The 18,217-nt window shown below is 54.1% G+C and overlaps 41 non-coding genes across 41 annotated transcripts; all 41 read left to right on the forward strand.

Moving 5' to 3' along the window:
• Positions 1-132: 132 nt before the first annotated feature.
• On the forward strand, positions 133-248 carry LOC141260485 (U5 spliceosomal RNA). Its single transcript, XR_012319236.1, has one exon. It is a non-coding gene; the product is annotated as a U5 spliceosomal RNA (small nuclear RNA).
• Positions 249-580: 332 nt separating this feature from the next.
• LOC141260832 (U5 spliceosomal RNA) lies at positions 581-696 on the forward strand. Its single transcript, XR_012319553.1, has one exon. It is a non-coding gene; the product is annotated as a U5 spliceosomal RNA (small nuclear RNA).
• Positions 697-1,028: 332 nt separating this feature from the next.
• On the forward strand, positions 1,029-1,144 carry LOC141260834 (U5 spliceosomal RNA). The gene has a single exon (XR_012319555.1). It is a non-coding gene; the product is annotated as a U5 spliceosomal RNA (small nuclear RNA).
• A 332-nt stretch (positions 1,145-1,476) lies between these two features.
• LOC141260734 (U5 spliceosomal RNA) lies at positions 1,477-1,592 on the forward strand. The gene has a single exon (XR_012319455.1). It is a non-coding gene; the product is annotated as a U5 spliceosomal RNA (small nuclear RNA).
• A 332-nt stretch (positions 1,593-1,924) lies between these two features.
• On the forward strand, positions 1,925-2,040 carry LOC141260835 (U5 spliceosomal RNA). Its single transcript, XR_012319556.1, has one exon. It is a non-coding gene; the product is annotated as a U5 spliceosomal RNA (small nuclear RNA).
• A 331-nt stretch (positions 2,041-2,371) lies between these two features.
• On the forward strand, positions 2,372-2,487 carry LOC141259912 (U5 spliceosomal RNA). The gene has a single exon (XR_012318679.1). It is a non-coding gene; the product is annotated as a U5 spliceosomal RNA (small nuclear RNA).
• Positions 2,488-2,819: 332 nt separating this feature from the next.
• On the forward strand, positions 2,820-2,935 carry LOC141260275 (U5 spliceosomal RNA). Its single transcript, XR_012319033.1, has one exon. It is a non-coding gene; the product is annotated as a U5 spliceosomal RNA (small nuclear RNA).
• Positions 2,936-3,267: 332 nt separating this feature from the next.
• LOC141259960 (U5 spliceosomal RNA) lies at positions 3,268-3,383 on the forward strand. Its single transcript, XR_012318725.1, has one exon. It is a non-coding gene; the product is annotated as a U5 spliceosomal RNA (small nuclear RNA).
• A 332-nt stretch (positions 3,384-3,715) lies between these two features.
• LOC141260837 (U5 spliceosomal RNA) lies at positions 3,716-3,831 on the forward strand. The gene has a single exon (XR_012319557.1). It is a non-coding gene; the product is annotated as a U5 spliceosomal RNA (small nuclear RNA).
• A 332-nt stretch (positions 3,832-4,163) lies between these two features.
• On the forward strand, positions 4,164-4,279 carry LOC141260838 (U5 spliceosomal RNA). Its single transcript, XR_012319558.1, has one exon. It is a non-coding gene; the product is annotated as a U5 spliceosomal RNA (small nuclear RNA).
• Positions 4,280-4,611: 332 nt separating this feature from the next.
• LOC141260839 (U5 spliceosomal RNA) lies at positions 4,612-4,727 on the forward strand. Its single transcript, XR_012319559.1, has one exon. It is a non-coding gene; the product is annotated as a U5 spliceosomal RNA (small nuclear RNA).
• Positions 4,728-5,059: 332 nt separating this feature from the next.
• Positions 5,060-5,175, forward strand: LOC141260148 (U5 spliceosomal RNA). The gene has a single exon (XR_012318907.1). It is a non-coding gene; the product is annotated as a U5 spliceosomal RNA (small nuclear RNA).
• Positions 5,176-5,507: 332 nt separating this feature from the next.
• On the forward strand, positions 5,508-5,623 carry LOC141260840 (U5 spliceosomal RNA). The gene has a single exon (XR_012319560.1). It is a non-coding gene; the product is annotated as a U5 spliceosomal RNA (small nuclear RNA).
• Positions 5,624-5,955: 332 nt separating this feature from the next.
• On the forward strand, positions 5,956-6,071 carry LOC141259741 (U5 spliceosomal RNA). The gene has a single exon (XR_012318511.1). It is a non-coding gene; the product is annotated as a U5 spliceosomal RNA (small nuclear RNA).
• A 332-nt stretch (positions 6,072-6,403) lies between these two features.
• LOC141260254 (U5 spliceosomal RNA) lies at positions 6,404-6,519 on the forward strand. The gene has a single exon (XR_012319012.1). It is a non-coding gene; the product is annotated as a U5 spliceosomal RNA (small nuclear RNA).
• A 325-nt stretch (positions 6,520-6,844) lies between these two features.
• LOC141260841 (U5 spliceosomal RNA) lies at positions 6,845-6,960 on the forward strand. The gene has a single exon (XR_012319561.1). It is a non-coding gene; the product is annotated as a U5 spliceosomal RNA (small nuclear RNA).
• A 332-nt stretch (positions 6,961-7,292) lies between these two features.
• LOC141260842 (U5 spliceosomal RNA) lies at positions 7,293-7,408 on the forward strand. Its single transcript, XR_012319562.1, has one exon. It is a non-coding gene; the product is annotated as a U5 spliceosomal RNA (small nuclear RNA).
• Positions 7,409-7,740: 332 nt separating this feature from the next.
• Positions 7,741-7,856, forward strand: LOC141259920 (U5 spliceosomal RNA). The gene has a single exon (XR_012318687.1). It is a non-coding gene; the product is annotated as a U5 spliceosomal RNA (small nuclear RNA).
• Positions 7,857-8,188: 332 nt separating this feature from the next.
• On the forward strand, positions 8,189-8,304 carry LOC141260843 (U5 spliceosomal RNA). The gene has a single exon (XR_012319563.1). It is a non-coding gene; the product is annotated as a U5 spliceosomal RNA (small nuclear RNA).
• A 332-nt stretch (positions 8,305-8,636) lies between these two features.
• LOC141260343 (U5 spliceosomal RNA) lies at positions 8,637-8,752 on the forward strand. The gene has a single exon (XR_012319100.1). It is a non-coding gene; the product is annotated as a U5 spliceosomal RNA (small nuclear RNA).
• A 332-nt stretch (positions 8,753-9,084) lies between these two features.
• Positions 9,085-9,200, forward strand: LOC141259759 (U5 spliceosomal RNA). Its single transcript, XR_012318529.1, has one exon. It is a non-coding gene; the product is annotated as a U5 spliceosomal RNA (small nuclear RNA).
• A 332-nt stretch (positions 9,201-9,532) lies between these two features.
• LOC141260844 (U5 spliceosomal RNA) lies at positions 9,533-9,648 on the forward strand. The gene has a single exon (XR_012319564.1). It is a non-coding gene; the product is annotated as a U5 spliceosomal RNA (small nuclear RNA).
• A 332-nt stretch (positions 9,649-9,980) lies between these two features.
• LOC141259770 (U5 spliceosomal RNA) lies at positions 9,981-10,096 on the forward strand. Its single transcript, XR_012318538.1, has one exon. It is a non-coding gene; the product is annotated as a U5 spliceosomal RNA (small nuclear RNA).
• Positions 10,097-10,428: 332 nt separating this feature from the next.
• LOC141260846 (U5 spliceosomal RNA) lies at positions 10,429-10,544 on the forward strand. Its single transcript, XR_012319566.1, has one exon. It is a non-coding gene; the product is annotated as a U5 spliceosomal RNA (small nuclear RNA).
• Positions 10,545-10,876: 332 nt separating this feature from the next.
• On the forward strand, positions 10,877-10,992 carry LOC141260242 (U5 spliceosomal RNA). Its single transcript, XR_012319000.1, has one exon. It is a non-coding gene; the product is annotated as a U5 spliceosomal RNA (small nuclear RNA).
• A 332-nt stretch (positions 10,993-11,324) lies between these two features.
• LOC141260848 (U5 spliceosomal RNA) lies at positions 11,325-11,440 on the forward strand. The gene has a single exon (XR_012319567.1). It is a non-coding gene; the product is annotated as a U5 spliceosomal RNA (small nuclear RNA).
• Positions 11,441-11,760: 320 nt separating this feature from the next.
• LOC141260849 (U5 spliceosomal RNA) lies at positions 11,761-11,876 on the forward strand. Its single transcript, XR_012319568.1, has one exon. It is a non-coding gene; the product is annotated as a U5 spliceosomal RNA (small nuclear RNA).
• Positions 11,877-12,208: 332 nt separating this feature from the next.
• On the forward strand, positions 12,209-12,324 carry LOC141260850 (U5 spliceosomal RNA). The gene has a single exon (XR_012319569.1). It is a non-coding gene; the product is annotated as a U5 spliceosomal RNA (small nuclear RNA).
• A 332-nt stretch (positions 12,325-12,656) lies between these two features.
• Positions 12,657-12,772, forward strand: LOC141260851 (U5 spliceosomal RNA). Its single transcript, XR_012319570.1, has one exon. It is a non-coding gene; the product is annotated as a U5 spliceosomal RNA (small nuclear RNA).
• Positions 12,773-13,104: 332 nt separating this feature from the next.
• LOC141260030 (U5 spliceosomal RNA) lies at positions 13,105-13,220 on the forward strand. Its single transcript, XR_012318792.1, has one exon. It is a non-coding gene; the product is annotated as a U5 spliceosomal RNA (small nuclear RNA).
• A 332-nt stretch (positions 13,221-13,552) lies between these two features.
• LOC141259938 (U5 spliceosomal RNA) lies at positions 13,553-13,668 on the forward strand. The gene has a single exon (XR_012318703.1). It is a non-coding gene; the product is annotated as a U5 spliceosomal RNA (small nuclear RNA).
• Positions 13,669-14,000: 332 nt separating this feature from the next.
• LOC141260390 (U5 spliceosomal RNA) lies at positions 14,001-14,116 on the forward strand. The gene has a single exon (XR_012319145.1). It is a non-coding gene; the product is annotated as a U5 spliceosomal RNA (small nuclear RNA).
• Positions 14,117-14,448: 332 nt separating this feature from the next.
• LOC141260852 (U5 spliceosomal RNA) lies at positions 14,449-14,564 on the forward strand. Its single transcript, XR_012319571.1, has one exon. It is a non-coding gene; the product is annotated as a U5 spliceosomal RNA (small nuclear RNA).
• Positions 14,565-14,896: 332 nt separating this feature from the next.
• On the forward strand, positions 14,897-15,012 carry LOC141260391 (U5 spliceosomal RNA). The gene has a single exon (XR_012319146.1). It is a non-coding gene; the product is annotated as a U5 spliceosomal RNA (small nuclear RNA).
• A 332-nt stretch (positions 15,013-15,344) lies between these two features.
• On the forward strand, positions 15,345-15,460 carry LOC141260854 (U5 spliceosomal RNA). The gene has a single exon (XR_012319572.1). It is a non-coding gene; the product is annotated as a U5 spliceosomal RNA (small nuclear RNA).
• A 332-nt stretch (positions 15,461-15,792) lies between these two features.
• Positions 15,793-15,908, forward strand: LOC141260009 (U5 spliceosomal RNA). The gene has a single exon (XR_012318772.1). It is a non-coding gene; the product is annotated as a U5 spliceosomal RNA (small nuclear RNA).
• Positions 15,909-16,240: 332 nt separating this feature from the next.
• Positions 16,241-16,356, forward strand: LOC141259824 (U5 spliceosomal RNA). The gene has a single exon (XR_012318592.1). It is a non-coding gene; the product is annotated as a U5 spliceosomal RNA (small nuclear RNA).
• A 332-nt stretch (positions 16,357-16,688) lies between these two features.
• LOC141259954 (U5 spliceosomal RNA) lies at positions 16,689-16,804 on the forward strand. Its single transcript, XR_012318719.1, has one exon. It is a non-coding gene; the product is annotated as a U5 spliceosomal RNA (small nuclear RNA).
• Positions 16,805-17,136: 332 nt separating this feature from the next.
• LOC141260855 (U5 spliceosomal RNA) lies at positions 17,137-17,252 on the forward strand. The gene has a single exon (XR_012319573.1). It is a non-coding gene; the product is annotated as a U5 spliceosomal RNA (small nuclear RNA).
• Positions 17,253-17,584: 332 nt separating this feature from the next.
• Positions 17,585-17,700, forward strand: LOC141260856 (U5 spliceosomal RNA). Its single transcript, XR_012319574.1, has one exon. It is a non-coding gene; the product is annotated as a U5 spliceosomal RNA (small nuclear RNA).
• Positions 17,701-18,032: 332 nt separating this feature from the next.
• Positions 18,033-18,148, forward strand: LOC141259972 (U5 spliceosomal RNA). Its single transcript, XR_012318736.1, has one exon. It is a non-coding gene; the product is annotated as a U5 spliceosomal RNA (small nuclear RNA).
• The last annotated feature ends 69 nt before the right edge of the window (positions 18,149-18,217 follow it).

Genomic DNA, 18,217 nt, shown 5'->3' on the forward strand with positions numbered 1-18,217 from the left:
TCGCCCGGCTGGCTGTGTGTTGCCCTTTTTGTTTTTCCATCCCCAAAGGCCGCAGCCTCTTCTAGGTGGTCTCCCTGGGCCAAGGGAGGGCTGCGGCCATGGCGGTAGGTCGGGAGGAGGCCCTTGCCCAGTATATTCTGGCTTCTTTTAAGAACGTAGAAATCTTTCGCCTTTTACTAAAGATTTCCGTGGAGAGGAGCAAAACTGAGTTTTGTGGCAATTTTTGCATGCTCCAGCTTGCTGGGGCTTCCTTCATTTGGTTGAACAACAGAATGAGTGGGGGGTGGGCTTTCAGTGGGAGACTGAATCCTGTGGTTGGTTGGGAGGTGGCCCTCATTTGAATATTGTGGCCATGGACGGCCCCCTTCTGGGGAGCTGGAAGTGTAAGTGACGCTCTGGCAGCAGGATGGACCAGAACATGGAGCAGCCTATGGAAGATGATGGGCTGTCGCCCGGCTGGCTGTGTGTTTCCCTTTTTGTTTTTCCATCCCCAAAGGCCGCAGCCTCTTCTAGGTGGTCTCCCTGGGCCAAGGGAGGGCTGCGGCCATGGCGGTAGGTCGGGAGGAGGCCCTTGCCCAGTATACTCTGGCTTCTCTTCAGAACGTAAAAATCTTTCGCCTTTTACTAAAGATTTCCGTGGAGAGGAGCAAAACTGAGTTTTGTGGCAATTTTTGCATGCTCCAGCTTGCTGGGGCTTCCTTCATTTGGTTGAACAACAGAATGAGTGGGGGGTGGGCTTTCAGTGGGAGACTGAATCCTGTGGTTGGTTGGGAGGTGGCCCTCATTTGAATATTGTGGCCATGGACGGCCCCCTTCTGGGGAGCTGGAAGTGTAAGTGATGCTCTGGCAGCAGGATGGACCAGAACATGGAGCAGCCTATGGAAGATGATGGGCTGTCGCCCGGCTGGCTGTGTGTTGCCCTTTTTGTTTTTCCATCCCCAAAGGCCGCAGCCTCTTCTAGGTGGTCTCCCTGGGCCAAGGGAGGGCTGCGGCCATGGCGGTAGGTCGGGAGGAGGCCCTTGCCCAGTATACTCTGGCTTCTCTTCAGAACGTAAAAATCTTTCGCCTTTTACTAAAGATTTCCGTGGAGAGGAGCAAAACTGAGTTTTGTGGCAATTTTTGCATGCTCCAGCTTGCTGGGGCTTACTTCATTTGGTTGAACAACAGAATGAGTGGGGGGTGGGCTTTCAGTGGGAGACTGAATCCTGTGGTTGGTTGGGAGGTGGCCCTCATTTGAATATTGTGGCCTTGGACGGCCCTCTTCTGGGGAGCTGGAAGTGTAAGTGACGCTCTGGCAGCAGGATGGACCAGAACATGGAGCAGCCTATGGAAGATGATGGGCTGTCGCCCGGCTGGCTGTGTGTTGCCCTTTTTGTTTTTCCATCCCCAAAGGCCGCAGCCTCTTCTAGGTGGTCTCCCTGGGCCAAGGGAGGGCTGCGGCCATGGCGGTAGGTCGGGAGGAGGCCCTTGCCCAGTATACTCTGGCTTCTCTTCAGAACGTAAAAATCTTTCGCCTTTTACTAAAGATTTCCGTGGAGAGGAGCAAAACTGAGTTTTATGGCAATTTTTGCATGCTCCAGCTTGCTGGGGCTTCCTTCATTTGGTTGAACAACAGAATGAGTGGGGGGTGGGCTTCAAGTGGGAGACTGAATCCTGTGGTTGGTTGGGAGGTGGCCCTCATTTGAATATTGTGGCCATGGACGGCCCCCTTCTGGGGAGCTGGAAGTGTAAGTGACGCTCTGGCAGCAGGATGGACCAGAACATGGAGCAGCCTATGGAAGATGATGGGCTGTCGCCCGGCTGGCTGTGTGTTGCCCTTTTTGTTTTTCCATCCCCAAAGGCCGCAGCCTCTTCTAGGTGGTCTCCCTGGGCCAAGGGAGGGCTGCAGCCATGGCGGTAGGTCGGGAGGAGGCCCTTGCCCAGTATACTCTGGCTTCTCTTCAGAACGTAAAAATCTTTCGCCTTTTACTAAAGATTTCCGTGGAGAGGAGCAAAACTGAGTTTTGTGGCAATTTTTGCATGCTCCAGCTTGCTGGGGCTTCCTTCATTTGGTTGAACAACAGAATAAGTGGGGGTGGGCTTTCAGTGGGAGACTGAATCCTGTGGTTGGTTGGGAGGTGGCCCTCATTTGAATATTGTGGCCATGGACGGCCCCCTTCTGGGGAGCTGGAAGTGTAAGTGACGCTCTGGCAGCAGGATGGACCAGAACATGGAGCAGCCTATGGAAGATGATGGGCTGTCGCCCGGCTGGCTGTGTGTTGCCCTTTTTGTTTTTCCATCCCCAAAGGCCGCAGCCTCTTCTAGGTGATCTCCCTGGGCCAAGAGAGGGCTGCAGCCATGGCGGTAGGTCGGGAGGAGGCCCTTGCCCAGTATACTCTGGCTTCACTTCAGAACGTAAAAATCTTTTGCCTTTTACTAAAGATTTCCGTGGAGAGGAGCAAAACTGAGTTTTGTGGCAATTTTTGCATGCTCCAGCTTGCTGGGGCTTTCTTCATTTGGTTGAACAGCAGAATGAGTGGGGAGTGGGCTTTCAGTGGGAGACTGAATCCTGTGGTTGGTTGGGAGGTGGCCCTCATTTGAATATTGTGGCCATGGACGGCCCCCTTCTGGGGAGCTGGAAGTGTAAGTGACGCTCAGGCAGCAGGATGGACCAGAATATGGAGCAGCCTATGGAAGATGATGGGCTGTCGCCCGGCTGGCTGTGTGTTGCCCTTTTTGTTTTTCCATCCCCAAAGGCCGCAGCCTCTTCTAGGTGGTCTCCCTGGGCCAAGGGAGGGCTGCGGCCATGGCGGTAGGTCGGGAGGAGGCCCTTGCCCAGTATAGTCTGGCTTCTCTTCAGAGCGTAAAAATCTTTTGCCTTTTACTAAAGATTTCCGTGGAGAGGAGCAAAACTGAGTTTTGTGGCAATTTTTGCATGCTCCAGCTTTCTGGGGCTTCCTTCATTTGGTTCAACAACAGAATGAGTGGGGGGTGGGCTTTCAGTGGGAGACTGAATCCTGTGGTTGGTTGGGAGGTGGCCCTCATTTGAATATTGTGGCCATGGACGGCCCCCTTCTGGGGAGCTGGAAGTGTAAGTGACGCTCTGGCAGCAGGATGGACCAGAACATGGAGCAGCCTATGGAAGATGATAGGCTGTCGCCCGGCTGGCTGTGTGTTGCCCTTTTTGTTTTTCCATCCCCAAAGGCCGCAGCCTCTTCTAGGTGGTCTCCCTGGGCCAAGGGAGGGCTGCGGCCATGGCGGTAGGTCGGGAGGAGGCCCTTGCCCAGTATACTCTGGCTTCTCTTCAGAACTTAAAAATCTTTCGCCTTTTACTAAAGATTTCCGTGGAGAGGAGCAAAACTGAGTTTTGTGGCAATTTTTGCATGCTCCAGCTTGCTGGGGCTTCCTTCATTTGGTTGAACAACAGAATGAGTGGGGGGTGGGCTTTCGGTTGGAGACTGAATCCTGTGGTTGGTTGGGAGGTGGCCCTCATTTGAATATTGTGGCCATGGACGGCCCCCTTCTGGGGAGCTGGAAGTGTAAGTGACGCTCTGGCAGCAGGATGGACCAGAACATGGAGCAGCCTATGGAAGATGATAGGCTGTCGCCCGGCTGGCTGTGTGTTGCCCTTTTTGTTTTTCCATCCCCAAAGGCCGCAGCCTCTTCTAGGTGGTCTCCTTGGGCCAAGGGAGGGCTGCGGCCATGGCGGTAGGTCGGGAGGAGGCCCTTGCCCAGTATACTCTGGCTTCTCTTCAGAACGTAAAAATCTTTCGCCTTTTACTAAAGATTTCCGTGGAGAGGAGCAAAACTGAGTTTTGTGGCAATTTTTGCATGCTCCAGCTTGCTGGGGCTTCCTTCATTTGGTTGAACAACAGAATGAGTGGGGGGTGGGCTTTCAGTGGGAGACTGAATCCTGTGGTTGGTTGGGAGGTGGCCCTCATTTGAATATTGTGGCCATGGACGGCCCTCTTCTGGGGAGCTGGAAATGTAAGTGACGCTCTGGCAGCAGGATGGACCAGAACATGGAGCAGCCTATGGAAGAAGATGGGCTGTCGCCCGGCTGGCTGTGTGTTGCCCTTTTTGTTTTTCCATCCCCAAAGGCCGCAGCCTCTTCTAGGTGGTATCCCTGGGCCAAGAGAGGGCTGCGGCCATGGCGGTAGGTCGGGAGGAGGCCCTTGCCCAGTATACTCTGGCTTCTCTTCAGAACGTAAAAATCTTTCGCCTTTTACTAAAGATTTCCGTGGAGAGGAGCAAAACTGAGTTTTGTGGCAATTTTTGCATGCTCCAGCTTGCTGGGGCTTCCTTCATTTGGTTGAACAACAGAATGAGTGGGGGGTGGGCTTTCAGTGGGAGACTGAATCCTGTGGTTGGTTGGGAGGTGGCCCTCATTTGAATATTGTGGCCATGGACGGCCCCCTTCTGGGGAGCTGGAAGTGTAAGTGACGCTCTGGCAGCAGGATGGACCAGAACATGGAGCAGCCTATGAAAGATGATGGGCTGTCGCCCGGCTGGCTGTGTGTTGCCCTTTTTGTTTTTCCATCCCCAAAGGCCGCAGCCTCTTCTAGGTGGTCTCCCTGGGCCAAGGGAGGGCTGCGGCCATGGCGGTAGGTCGGGAGGAGGCCCTTGCCCAGTATACTCTGGCTTCTCTTCAGAACGTAAAAATCTTTCGCCTTTTACTAAAGATTTCCGTGGAGAGGAGCAAAACTGAGTTTTGTGGCAATTTTTGCATGCTCCAGCTTGCTGGGGCTTCCTTCATTTGGTTGAACAACAGAATGAGTGGGGGGTGGGCTTTCAGTGGGAGACTGAATCCTGTGGTTGGTTGGGAGGTGGCCCTCATTTGAATATTGTGGCCATGGACGGCCCCCTTCTGGGGAGCTGGAAGTGTAAGTGACGCTCTGGCAGCAGGATGGACCAGAACATGGAGCAGCCTATGGAAGATGATGGGCTGTCGCCCGGCTGGCTGTGTGTTGCCCTTTTTGTTTTTCCATCCCCAAAGGCCGCAGCCTCTTCTAGGTGGTCTCCCTGGGCCAAGGGAGGGCTGCGGCCATGGCGGTAGGTCGGGAGGAGGCCCTTGCCCAGTATACTCTGGATTCTTTTCAGAACGTAAAAATCTTTCGCCTTTTACTAAAGATTTCCGTGGAGAGGAGCAAAACTGAGTTTTGTGGCAATTTTTGCATGCTCCAGCTTTCTGGGGCTTCCTTCATTTGGTTCAACAACAGAATGAGTGGGGGGTGGGCTTTCAGTGGGAGACGGAATCCTGTGGTTGGTTGGGAGGTGGCCCTCATTTGAATATTGTGGCCATGGACGGCCCCCTTCTGGGGAGCTGGAAGTGTAAGTGACGCTCTGGCAGCAGGATGGACCAGAACATGGAGCAGCCTATGGAAGATGATGGGCTGTCGCCCGGCTGGCTGTGTGTTGCCCTTTTTGCTTTTCCATCCCCAAAGGCCGCAGCCTCTTCTAGGTGGTCTCCCTGGGCCAAGGGAGGGCTGCGGCCATGGCGGTTGGTCGGGAGGAGGCCCTTGCCCAGTATACTCTGGCTTCTCTTCAGAACGTAAAAATCTTTCGCCTTTTACTAAAGATTTCCGTGGAGAGGAGCAAAACTGAGTTTTGTGGCAATTTTTGCATGCTCCAGCTTGCTGGGGCTTCCTTCATTTGGTTGAACAACAGAATGAGTGGGGGGTGGGCTTTCAGTTGGAGACTGAATCCTGTGGTTGGTTGGGAGGTGGCCCTCATTTGAATATTGTGGCCATGGACGGCCCCCTTCTGGGGAGCTGGAAGTGTAAGTGACGCTCTGGCAGCAGGATGGACCAGAACATGGAGCAGCCTATGGAAGATGATGGGCTGTCGCCCGGCTGGCTGTGTGTTGCCCTTTTTGTTTTTCCATCCCCAAAGGCCGCAGCCTCTTCTAGGTGGTCTCCTTGGGCCAAGGGAGGGCTGCGGCCATGGCGGTAGGTCGGGAGGAGGCCCTTGCCCAGTATACTCTGGCTTCTTTTCAGAACGTAAAAATCTTTCGCCTTTTACTAAAGATTTCCGTGGAGAGGAGCAAAACTGAGTTTTGTGGCAATTTTTGCATGCTCCAGCTTGCTGGGGCTTCCTTCATTTGGTTGAACAACAGAATGAGTGGGGGGTGGGCTTTCAGTGGGAGACTGAATCCTGTGGTTGGTTGGGAGGTGGCCCTCATTTGAATATTGTGGCCATGGACGGCCCCCTTCTGGGGAGCTGGAAATGGAAGTGACGCTCTGGCAGCAGGATGGACCAGAACATGGAGCAGCCTATGGAAGAAGATGGGCTGTCGCCCGGCTGGCTGTGTGTTGCCCTTTTTGTTTTTCCATCCCCAAAGGCCGCAGCCTCTTCTAGGTGGTCTCCCTGGGCCAAGAGAGGGCTGCGGCCATGGCGGTAGGTCGGGAGGAGGCCCTTGCCCAGTATACTCTGGCTTCTCTTCAGAACGTAGAAATCTTTCGCCTTTTACTAAAGATTTCCGTGGAGAGGAGCAAAACCGCGTTTTGTGGCAATTTTTGCATGCTCCAGCTTGCTGGGGCTTCCTTCATTTGGTTGAACAACAGAATGAGTGGGCTTTCAGTGGGAGACTGAATCCTGTGGTTGGTTGGGAGGTGGCCCTCATTTGAATTTTGTGGCCATGGATGGCCCCCTTCTGGGGAGCTGGAAGTGTAAGTGACGCTCTGGCAGCAGGATGGACCAGAACATGGAGCAGCCTATGGAAGATGATGGGCTGTCGCCCGGCTGGCTGTGTGTTGCCCTTTTTGTTTTTCCATCCCCAAAGGCCGCAGCCTCTTCTAGGTGGTCTCCCTGGGCCAAGGGAGGGCTGCGGCCATGGCGGTAGGTCGGGAGGAGGCCCTTGCCCAGTATACTCTGGCTTCTCTTCAGAACGTAAAAATCTTTCGCCTTTTACTAAAGATTTCCGTGGAGAGGAGCAAAACTGAGTTTTGTGGCAATTTTTGCATGCTCCAGCTTGCTGGGGCTTCCTTCATTTGGTTGAACAACAGAATGAGTGGGGGGTGGGCTTTCAGTGGGAGACTGAATCCTGTGGTTGGTTGGGAGGTGGCCCTCATTTGAATATTGTGGCCATGGACGGCCCCCTTCTGGGGAGCTGGAAGTGTAAGTGACGCTCTGGCAGCAGGATGGACCAGAACATGGAGCAGCCTATGGAAGATGATGGGCTGTCGCCCGGCTGGCTGTGTGTTGCCCTTTTTGTTTTTCCATCCCCAAAGGCCGCAGCCTCTTCTAGGTGGTCTCCCTGGGCCAAGGGAGGGCTGCGGCCATGGCGGTAGGTTGGGAGGAGGCCCTTGCCCAGTATACTCTGGCTTCTCTTCAGAACGTAAAAATCTTTCGCCTTTTACTAAAGATTTCCGTGGAGAGGAGCAAAACTGAGTTTTGTGGCAATTTTTGCATGCTCCAGCTTGCTGGGGCTTCCTTCATTTGGGTGAACAACAGAATGAGTGGGGGGTGGGCTTTCAGTGGGAGACTGAATCCTGTGGTTGGTTGGGAGGTGGCCCTCATTTGAATTTTGTGGACATGGACGGCCCCCTTCTGGGGAGCTGGAAGTGTAAGTGACGCTCTGGCAGCAGGATGGACCAGAACATGGAGCAGCCTATGGAAGATGATGGGCTGTCGCCCGGCTGGCTGTGTGTTGCCCTTTTTGTTTTTCCATCCCCAAAGGCCGCAGCCTCTTCTAGGTGGTCTCCCTGGGCCAAGGGAGGGCTGCGGCCATGGCGGTAGGTCGGGAGGAGGCCCTTGCCCAGTATACTCTGGCTTCTCTTCAGAACATAAAAATCTTTCGCCTTTTACTAAAGATTTCCGTGGAGAGGAGCAAAACTGAGTTTTGTGGCAATTTTTGCATGCTCCAGCTTGCTGGGGCTTCCTTCATTTGGTTGAACAACAGAATGAGTGGGGGGTGGGCTTTCAGTGGGAGACTGAATCCTGTGGTTGGTTGGGAGGTGGCCCTCATTTGAATATTGTGGCCATGGACGGCCCCCTTCTGGGGAGCTGGAAGTGTAAGTGACGCTCTGGCAGCAGGATGGACCAGAACATGGAGCAGCCTATGGAAGATGATGGGCTGTCGCCCGGCTGGCTGTGTGTTGCCCTTTTTGTTTTTCCATCCCCAAAGGCCGCAGCCTCTTCTAGGTGGTCTCCCTGGGCCAAGGGAGGGCTGCGGCCATGGCGGTAGGTCGGGAGGAGGCCCTTGCCCAGTATACTCTGGCTTCTCTTCAGAACGTAAAAATCTTTCGCCTTTTACTAAAGATTTCCGTGGAGAGGAGCAAAACTGAGTTTTGTGGCAATTTTTGCATGCTCCAGCTTGCTGGGGCTTCCTTCATTTGGTTGAACAACAGAATGAGTGGGGGGTGGGCTTTCAGTGGGAGACTGAATCCTGTGGTTGGTTGGGAGGTGGCCCTCATTTGAATATTGTGGCCATGGACGGCCCCCTTCTGGGGAGCTGGAAGTGTAAGTGACGCTCTGGCAGCAGGATGGACCAGAACATGGAGCAGCCTATGGAAGATGATGGGCTGTCGCCCGGCTGGCTGTGTGTTGCCCTTTTTGTTTTTCCATCCCCAAAGGCCGCAGCCTCTTCTAGGTGGTCTCCCTGGGCCAAGGGAGGGTTGCGACCATGGCGGTAGGTCGGGAGGAGGCCCTTGCCCAGTATACTCTGGCTTCTCTTCAGAACGTAAAAATCTTTCGCCTTTTGCTAAAGATTTCCGTGGAGAGGCGCAAAACTGAGTTTTGTGGCAATTTTTGCATGCTCCAGCTTGCTGGGGCTTCCATCATTTGGTTGAACAACAGAATGAGTGGGGGGTGGGCTTTCAGTGGGAGACTTAATCCTGTGGTTGGTTGGGAGGTGGCCCTCATTTGAATATTGTGGCCATGGACGGCCCCCTTCTGGGGAGCTGGAAGTGTAAGTGACGCTCTGGCAGCAGTATGGACCAGAACAAGGAGCAGAATATGGAAGATGATGGGCTGTCGCCCGGCTGGCTGTGTGTTGCCCTTTTTGTTTTTCCATCCCCAAAGGCCGCAGCCTCTTCTAGGTGGTCTCCCTGGGCCAAGGGAGGGCTGCGGCCATGGCGGTAGGTCGGGAGGAGGCCCTTGCCCAGTATACTCTGGCTTCTCTTCAGAACGTAAAAATTTTTCGCCTTTTACTAAAGATTTCCGTGGAGAGGAGCAAAACTGAGTTTTGTGGCAATTTTTGCATGCTCCAGCTTGCTGGGGCTTCCTTCATTTGGTTGAACAACAGAATGAGTGGGGGGTGGGCTTTCAGTGGGAGACTGAATCCTGTGGTTGGTTGGGAGGTGGCCCTCATTTGAATATTGTGGCCATGGACGGCCCCCTTCTGGGGAGCTGGAAGTGTAAGTGACGCTCTGGCAGCAGGATGGACCAGAACATGGAGCAGCCTATGGAAGATGATGGGCTGTCGCCCGGCTGGCTGTGTGTTGCCCTTTTTGTTTTTCCATCCCCAAAGGCCGCAGCCTCTTCTAGGTGGTCTCCCTGGGCCAAGGGAGGGCTGCGGCCATGGCGGTAGGTCGGGAGGAGGCCCTTGCCCAGTATACTCTGGCTTCTCTTCAGAACGTAAAAATCTTTCGCCTTTTACTAAAGATTTCCGTGGAGAGGAGCAAAACTGAGTTTTGTGGCAATTTTTGCATGCTCCAGCTTGCTGGGGCTTCCTTCATTTGGTTGAATAACAGAATGAGTGGGGGGTGGGCTTTCAGTAGAAGACTGAATCCTGTGGTTGGTGGGGAGGTGGCCCTCATTTGAATATTGTGGCCATGGACGGCCCCCTTCTGAGGAGCTGGAAGTGTAAGTGACGCTCTGGCAGCAGGATGGACCAGAACATGGAGCAGCCTATGGAAGATGATGGGCTGTCGCCCGGCTGGCTGTGTGTTGCCCTTTTTGTTTTTCCATCCCCAAAGGCCGCAGCCTCTTCTAGGTGGTCTCCCTGGGCCAAGGGAGGGCTGCGGCCATGGCGGTAGGTCGGGAGGAGGCCCTTGCCCAGTATACTCTGGCTTCTCTTCAAAACGTAAAAATCTTTCGCCTTTTACTAAAGATTTCCGTGGAGAGGAGCAAAACTGAGTTTTGTGGCAATTTTTGCATGCTCCAGCTTGCTGGGGCTTCCTTCATTTGGTTGAACAACAGAATGAGTGGGGGGTGGGCTTTCAGTGGGAGACTGAATCCTGTGGTTGGTTGGGAGGTGGCCCTCATTTGAATATTGTGGCCATGGACGGCCCCCTTCTGGGGAGCTGGAAGTGTAAGTGACGCTCTGGCAGCAGGATGGACCAGAACATGGAGCAGCCTATGGAAGATGATGGGCTGTCGCCCGGCTGGCTGTGTGTTGCCCTTTTTGTTTTTCCATCCCCAAAGGCCGCAGCCTCTTCTAGGTGGTCTCCCTGGGCCAAGGGAGGGCTGCGGCCATGGCGGTAGGTCGGGAGGAGGCCCTTGCCCAGTATACTCTGGCTTCTCTTCAGAACGTAAAAATCTTTCGCCTTTTACTAAAGATTTCCGTGGAGAGGAGCAAAACTGAGTTTTGTGGCAATTTTTGCATGCTCCAGCTTGCTGGGGCTTCCTTCATTTGGTTGAACAACAGAATGAGTGGGGGGTGGGCTTTCAGTGGGAGACTGAATCCTGTGGTTGGTTGGGAGGTGGCCCTCATTTGAATATTGTGGCCATGGACGGCCCCCTTCTGGGGAGCTAGAAGTGTAAGTGACGCTTTGGCAGCAGGATGGACCAGAACATGGAGCAGCCTATGGAAGATGATGGGCTGTCGCCCGGCTGGCTGTGTGTTGCCCTTTTTGTTTTTCCATCCCCAAAGGCCGCAGCCTCTTCTAGGTGGTCTCCCTGGGCCAAGGGAGGGCTGCGGCCATGGCGGTAGGTTGGGAGGAGGCCCTTGCCCAGTATACTCTGGCTTCTTTTCAGAACGTAAAAATCTTTCGCCTTTTACTAAAGATTTCCGTGGAGAGGAGAAAAACTGAGTTTTGTGGCAATTTTTGCATGCTCCAGCTTGCTGGGGCTTCCTTCATTTGGTTGAACAACAGAATGAGTGGGGGGTGGGCTTTCAGTGGGAGACTGAATCCTGTGGTTGGTTGGGAGGTGGCCCTCATTTGAATATTGTGGCCATGGACGGCCCCCTTCTGGGGAGCTGGAAGTGTAAGTGATGCTCTGGCAGCAGGATGGACCAGAACATGGAGCAGCCTATGGAAGATGATGGGCTGTCGCCCGGCTGGCTGTGTGTTGCCCTTTTTGTTTTTCCATCCCCAAAGGCCGCAGCCTCTTCTAGGTGGTCTCCCTGGGCCAAGGGAGGGCTGCGGCCATGGCGGTAGGTCGGGAGGAGGCCCTTGCCCAGTATACTCTGGCTTCTCTTCAGAACGTAAAAATCTTTCGCCTTTTACTAAAGATTTCCGTGGAGAGGAGCAAAACTGAGTTTTGTGGCAATTTTTGCATGCTCCAGCTTGCTGGGGCTTCCTTCATTTGGTTGAACAACAGAATGAGTGGGGGGTGGGCTTTCAGTGGGAGACTGAATCCTGTGGTTGGTTGGGAGGTGGCCCTCATTTGAATATTGTGGCCATGGACGGCCCTCTTCTGGGGAGCTGGAAGTGTAAGTGACGCTCTGGCAGCAGGATGGAGCAGCCTATGGAAGATGATGGGCTGTCGCCCGGCTGGCTGTGTGTTGCCCTTTTTGTTTTTCCATCCCCAAAGGCCGCAGCCTCTTCTAGGTGGTCTCCCTGGGCCAAGGGAGGGCTGCGGCCATGGCGGTAGGTCGGGAGGAGGCCCTTGCCCAGTATACTCTGGCTTCTCTTCAGAACGTAAAAATCTTTCGCCTTTTACTAAAGATTTCCGTGGAGAGGAGCAAAACTGAGTTTTGTGGCAATTTTTGCATGCTCCAGCTTGCTGGGGCTTCCTTCATTTGGTTGAACAACAGAATGAGTGGGGGGTGGGCTTTCAGTGGGAGACTGAATCCTGTGGTTGGTTGGGAGGTGGCCCTCATTTGAATATTGTGGCCATGGACGGCCCCCTTCTGGGGAGCTGGAAGTGTAAGTGACGCTCTGGCAGCAGGATGGACCAGAACATGGAGCAGCCTATGGAAGATGATGGGCTGTCGCCCGGCTGGCTGTGTGTTGCCCTTTTTGTTTTTCCATCCCCAAAGGCCGCAGCCTCTTCTAGGTGGTCTCCCTGGGCCAAGGGAGGGCTGCGGCCATGGCGGTAGGTCGGGAGGAGGCCCTTGCCCAGTATACTCTGGCTTCTCTTCAGAACGTAAAAATCTTTCGCCTTTTACTAAAGATTTCCGTGGAGAGGAGCAAAACTGAGTTTTGTGGCAATTTTTGCATGCTCCAGCTTGCTGGGGCTTCCTTCATTCGGTTGAACAACAGAATGAGTGGGGGGTGGGCTTTCAGTGGGAGACTGAATCCTGTGGTTGGTTGGGAGGTGGCCCTCATTTGAATATTGTGGCCATGGACGGCCCCCTTCTGGGGAGCTTTAAGTGTAAGTGACACTCTGGCAGCAGGATGGACCAGAACATGGAGCAGCCTATGGAAGATGATGGGCTGTCGCCCGGCTGGCTGTGTGTTGCCCTTTTTGTTTTTCCATCCCCAAAGGCCGCAGCCTCTTCTAGGTGGTCTCCCTGGGCCAAGGGAGGGCTGCGGCCATGGCGGTAGGTCGGGAGGAGGCCCTTGCCCAGTATACTCTGGCTTCTCTTCAGAACGTAAAAATCTTTCGCCTTTTACTAAAGATTTCCGTGGAGAGGAGCAAAACTGAGTTTTGTGGCAATTTTTGCATGCTCCAGCTTGCTGGGGCTTCCTTCATTTGGTTGAACAACAGAATGAGTGGGGGGTGGGCTTTCAGTGGGAGACTGAATCCTGTGGTTGGTTGGGAGATGGCCCTCATTTGAATATTGTGGCCATGGACAGCCCCCTTCTGGGGAGCTGGAAGTGTAAGTGACGCTCTGGCAGCAGGATGGACCAGAACATGGAGCAGCCTATGGAAGATGATGGGCTGTCGCCCGGCTGGCTGTGTGTTGCCCTTTTTGTTTTTCCATCCCCAAAGGCCGCAGCCTCTTCTAGGTGGTCTCCCTGGGCCAAGGGAGGGCTGCGGCCATGGCGGTAGGTCGGGAGGAGGCCCTTGCCCAGTATACTCTGGCTTCTCTTCAGAACGTAAAAATCTTTCGCCTTTTACTAAAGATTTCTGTGGAGAGGAGCAAAACTGAGTTTTGTGGCAATTTTTGCATGCTCCAGCTTGCTGGGGCTTCCTTCATTTGGTTGAACAACAGAATGAGTGGGGGGTGGGCTTTCAGTGGGAGACTGAATCCTGTGGTTGGTTGGGAGGTGGCCCTCATTTGAATATTGTGGCCATGGACGGCCCCCTTCTGGGGAGCTGGAAGTGTAAGTGACGCTCTGGCAGCAGGATGGACCAGAACATGGAGCAGCCTATGGAAGATGATGGGCTGTCGCCCGGCTGGCTGTGTGTTGCCCTTTTTGTTTTACCATCCCCAAAGGCCGCAGCCTCTTCTAGGTGGTCTCCCTGGGCCAAGGGAGGGCTGCGGCCATGGAGGTAGGTCGGGAGGAGGCCCTTGCCCAGTATACTCTGGCTTCTCTTCAGAACGTAAAAATCTTTCGCCTTTTACTAAAGATTTCCGTGGAAAGGAGCAAAACTGAGTTTTGTGGCAATTTTTGCATGCTCCAGCTTGCTGGGGCTTCCTTCATTTGGTTGAACAACAGAATGAGTGGGGGGTGGGCTTTCAGTGGGAGACTGAATCCTGTGGTTGGTTGGGAGGTGGCCCTCATTTGAATATTGTGGCCATGGACGGCCCCCTTCTGGGGAGCTGGAAGTGTAAGTGTCCCTCTGGCAGCAGGATGGACCAGAACATGGAGCAGCGTATGGAAGATGATGGGCTGTCGCCTGGCTGGCTGTGTGTTGCCCTTTTTGTTTTTCCATCCCCAAAGGCCGCAGCCTCTTCTAGGTGGTCTCCCTGGGCCAAGGGAGGGCTGCGGCCATGGCGGTTGGTCGGGAGGAGGCCCTTGCCCAGTATACTCTGGCTTCTCTTCAGAACGTAAAAATCTTTCGCCTTTTGCTAAAGATTTCCGTGGAGAGGAGCAAAACTGAGGTTTGTGGCAATTTTTGCATGCTCCAGCTTGCTGGGGCTTCCTTCATTTGGTTAAACAACAGAATGAGTGGGGGGTGGGCTTTCAGTGGGAGACTGAATCCTGTGGTTGGTTGGGAGGTGGCCCTCATTTGAATATTGTGGCCATGGACGGCCCCCTTCTGGGGAGCTGGAAGTGTAAGTGACGCTCTGGCAGCAGGATGGACCAGAACATGGAGCAGCCTATGGAAGATGATGGGCTGTCGCCCGGCTGGCTGTGTGTTGCCCTTTTTGTTTTACCATCCCCAAAGGCCGCAGCCTCTTCTAGGTGGTCTCCCTGGGCCAAGGGAGGGCTGCGGCCATGGCGGTAGGTCGGGAGGAGGCCCTTGCCCAGTATACTCTGGCTTCTCTTCAGAACGTAAAAATCTTTCGCCTTTTACTAAAGATTTCCGTGGAGAGGAGCAAAACTGAGTTTTGTGGCAATTTTTGCATGCTCCAGCTTGCTGGGGCTTCTTTCATTTGGTTGAACAACAGAATGAGTGGGGGGTGGGCTTTCAGTGGGAGACTGAATCCTGTGGTTGGTTGGGAGGTGGCCCTCATTTGAATATTGTGGCCATGGACGGCCCCCTTCTGGGGAGCTGGAAGTGTAAGTGTCGCTCTGGCAGCAGGATGGACCAGAACATGGAGCAGCCTATGGAAGATGATGGGCTGTCGCCCGGCTGGCTGTGTGTTGCCCTTTTTGTTTTTCCATCCCCAAAGGCCGCAGCCTCTTCTAGGTGGTCTCCCTGGGCCAAGGGAGGGCTGCGGCCATGGCGGTTGGTCGGGAGGAGGCCCTTGCCCAGTATACTCTGGCTTCTCTTCAGAACGTAAAAATCTTTCGCCTTTTGCTAAAGATTTCCGTGGAGAGGAGCAAAACTGAGGTTTGTGGCAATTTTTGCATGCTCCAGCTTGCTGGGGCTTCCTTCATTTGGTTGAACAACAGAATGAGTGGGGGGTGGGCTTTCAGTGGGAGACTGAATCCTGTGGTTGGTTGGGAGGTGGCCCTCATTTGAATATTGTGGCCATGGACGGCCCCCTTCTGGGGAGCTGGAAGTGTAAGTGACGCTCTGGCAGCAGGATGGACCAGAACATGGAGCAGCCTATGGAAGATGATGGGCTGTCGCCCGGCTGGCTGTGTGTTGCCCTTTTTGTTTTACCATCCCCAAAGGCCGCAGCCTCTTCTAGGTGGTCTCCCTGGGCCAAGGGAGGGCTGCGGCCATGGCGGTAGGTCGGGAGGAGGCCCTTGCCCAGTATACTCTGGCTTCTCTTCAGAACGTAAAAATCTTTCGCCTTTTACTAAAGATTTCCGTGGAGAGGAGCAAAACTGAGTTTTGTGGCAATTTTTGCATGCTCCAGCTTGCTGGGGCTTCCTTCATTTGGTTGAACAACAGAATGAGTGGGGGGTGGGCTTTCAGTGGGAGACTGAATCCTGTGGTTGGTTAGGAGGTGGCCCTCATTTGAATATTGTGGCCATGGACGGCCCCCTTCTGGGGAGCTGGAAGTGTAAGTGTCGCTCTGGCAGCAGGATGGACCAGAACATGGAGCAGCCTATGGAAGATGATGGGCTGTCACCCGGCTGGCTGTGTGTTGCCCTTTTTGTTTTTCCATCCCCAAAGGCCGCAGCCTCTTCTAGGTGGTCTCCCTGGGCCAAGGGAGGGCTGCGGCCATGGCGGTAGGTCGGGAGGAGGCCCTTGCCCAGTATACTCTGGCTTCTCTTCAGAACGTAAAAATCTTTCGCCTTTTACTAAAGATTTCCGTGGAGAGGAGCAAAACTGAGGTTTGTGGCAATTTTTGCATGCTCCAGCTTGCTGGGGCTTCCTTCATTTGGTTGAACAACAGAATGAGTGGGGGGTGGGCTTTCAGTGGGAGACTGAATCCTGTGGTTGGTTGGGAGATGGCCCTCATTTGAATATTGTGGCCATGGACGGCCCCCTTCTGGGGAGCTGGAAGTGTAAGTGACGCTCTGGCAGCAGGATGGACCAGAACATGGAGCAGCCTATGGAAGATGATGGGCTGTCGCCCGGCTGGCTGTGTGTTGCCCTTTTTGTTTTTCCATCCCCAAAGGCCGCAGCCTCTTCTAGGTGGGCTCCCTGGGCCAAGGGAGGGCTGCGGCCATTGCGGTAGGTCGGGAGGAGGCCCTTGCCCAGTATACTCTGGCTTCTCTTCAGAACGTAAAAATCTTTCGCCTTTTACTAAAGATTTCCGTGGAGAGGAGTAAAACTGAGTTTTGTGGCAATTTTTGCATGCTCCAGCTTGCTGGGGCTTCCTTCATTTGGTTGAACAACAGAATGAGTGGGGGGTGGGCTTTCAGTGGGAGACTGAATCCTGTGGTTGGTTGGGAGGTGGCCCTCATTTGAATATTGTGGCCATGGACGGCCCCCTTCTGGGGAGCTGGAAGTGTAAGTGACGATCTGGCAGCAGGATGGACCAGAACATGGAGCAGCCTATGGAAGATGATGGGCTGTCGCCCGGCTGGCTGTGTGTTGCCCTTTTTGTTTTTCCATCCCCAAAGGCCGCAGCCTCTTCTAGGTGGTCTCCCTGGGCCAAGGGAGGGCTGCGGCCATGGCGGTAGGTCGGGAGGAGGCCCTTGCCCAGTATACTCTGGCTTCTCTTCAGAACGTAAAAATCTTTCGCCTTTTACTAAAGATTTCTGTGGAGAGGAGCAATACTGAGTTTTGTGGCAATTTTTGCATGCTCCAGCTTGCTGGGGCTTCCTTCATTTGGTTGAACAACAGAATGAGTGGGGGGTGGGCTTTCAGTGGGAGACTGAATCCTGTGGTTGGTTGGGAGGTGGCCCTCATTTGAATATTGTGGCCATGGACGGCCCCCTTCTGGGGAGCTTTAAGTGTAAGTGACGCTCTGGCAGCAGGATGGACCAGAACATGGAGCAGCCTATGGAAGATGATGGGCTGTCGCCCGGCTGGCTGTGTGTTGCCCTTTTTGTTTTTCCATCCCCAAAGGCCGCAGCCTCTTCTAGGTGGTCTCCCTGGGCCAAGGGAGGGCTGCGGCCATGGCGGTAGGTCGGGAGGAGGCCCTTGCCCAGTATACTCTGGCTTCTCTTCAGAACGTAAAAATCTTTCGCCTTTTACTAAAGATTTCCGTGGAGAGGAGCAAAACTGAGTTTTGTGGCAATTTTTGCATGCTCCAGCTTGCTGGGGCTTCCTTCATTTGGTTGAACAACAGAATGAGTGGGGGGTGGGCTTTCAGTGGGAGACTGAATCCTGTGGTTGGTTGGGAGATGGCCCTTATTTGAATATTGTGGCCATGGACGGCCCCCTTCTGGGGAGCTGGAAGTGTAAGTGACGCTCTGGCAGCATGATGGACAAGAACATGGAGCAGCCTATGGAAGATGATGGGCTGTCGCCCGGCTGGCTGTGTGTTGCCCTTTTTGTTTTTCCATCCCCAAAGGCCGCAGCCTCTTCTAGGTGGGCTCCCTGGGCCAAGGGAGGGCTGCGGCCATTGCGGTAGGTCGGGAGGAGGCCCTTGCCCAGTATACTCTGGCTTCTCTTCAGAACGTAAAAATCTTTCGCCTTTTACTAAAGATTTCCGTGGAGAGGAGCAAAACTGAGTTTTGTGGCAATTTTTGCATGCTCCAGCTTGCTGGGGCTTCCTTCATTTGGTTGAACAACAGAATGAGTGGGGGGTGGGCTTTCAGTGGGAGACTGAATCCTGTGGCTGGTTGGGAGGTGGCTCTCATTTGAATATTGTGGCCATGGACGGCCCCCTTCTAGGGAGCTGGAAGTGTAAGTGACGCTCTGGCAGCAGGATGGACCAGAACATGGAGCAACCTATGGAAGATGATGGGCTGTCGCCCGGCTGGCTGTGTGTTGCCCTTTTTGTTTTTCCATCCCCAAAGGCCGCAGCCTCTTCTAGGTGGTCTCCCTGGGCCAAGGGAGGGCTGCGGCCATGGCGGTAGGTCGGGAGGAGGCCCTTGCCCAGTATACTCTGGCTTCTCTTCAGAACGTAAAAATCTTTCGCCTTTTACTAAAGATTTCCGTGGAGAGGAGCAAAACTGAGTTTTGTGGCAACTTTTGCATGCTCCAGCTTGCTGGGGCTTCCTTCATTTGGTTGAACAACAAAATGAGTGGGGGGTGGGCTTTCAGTGGGAGACTGAATCTTGTGGTT

The sequence above is a fragment of the Phyllobates terribilis genome, unplaced genomic scaffold (assembly GCF_046119375.1).
Source record: "Phyllobates terribilis strain yellow unplaced genomic scaffold, ASM4611937v1 Scaffold_3__8_contigs__length_932513732, whole genome shotgun sequence".
NCBI lineage: Eukaryota > Metazoa > Chordata > Amphibia > Anura > Dendrobatidae > Phyllobates > Phyllobates terribilis.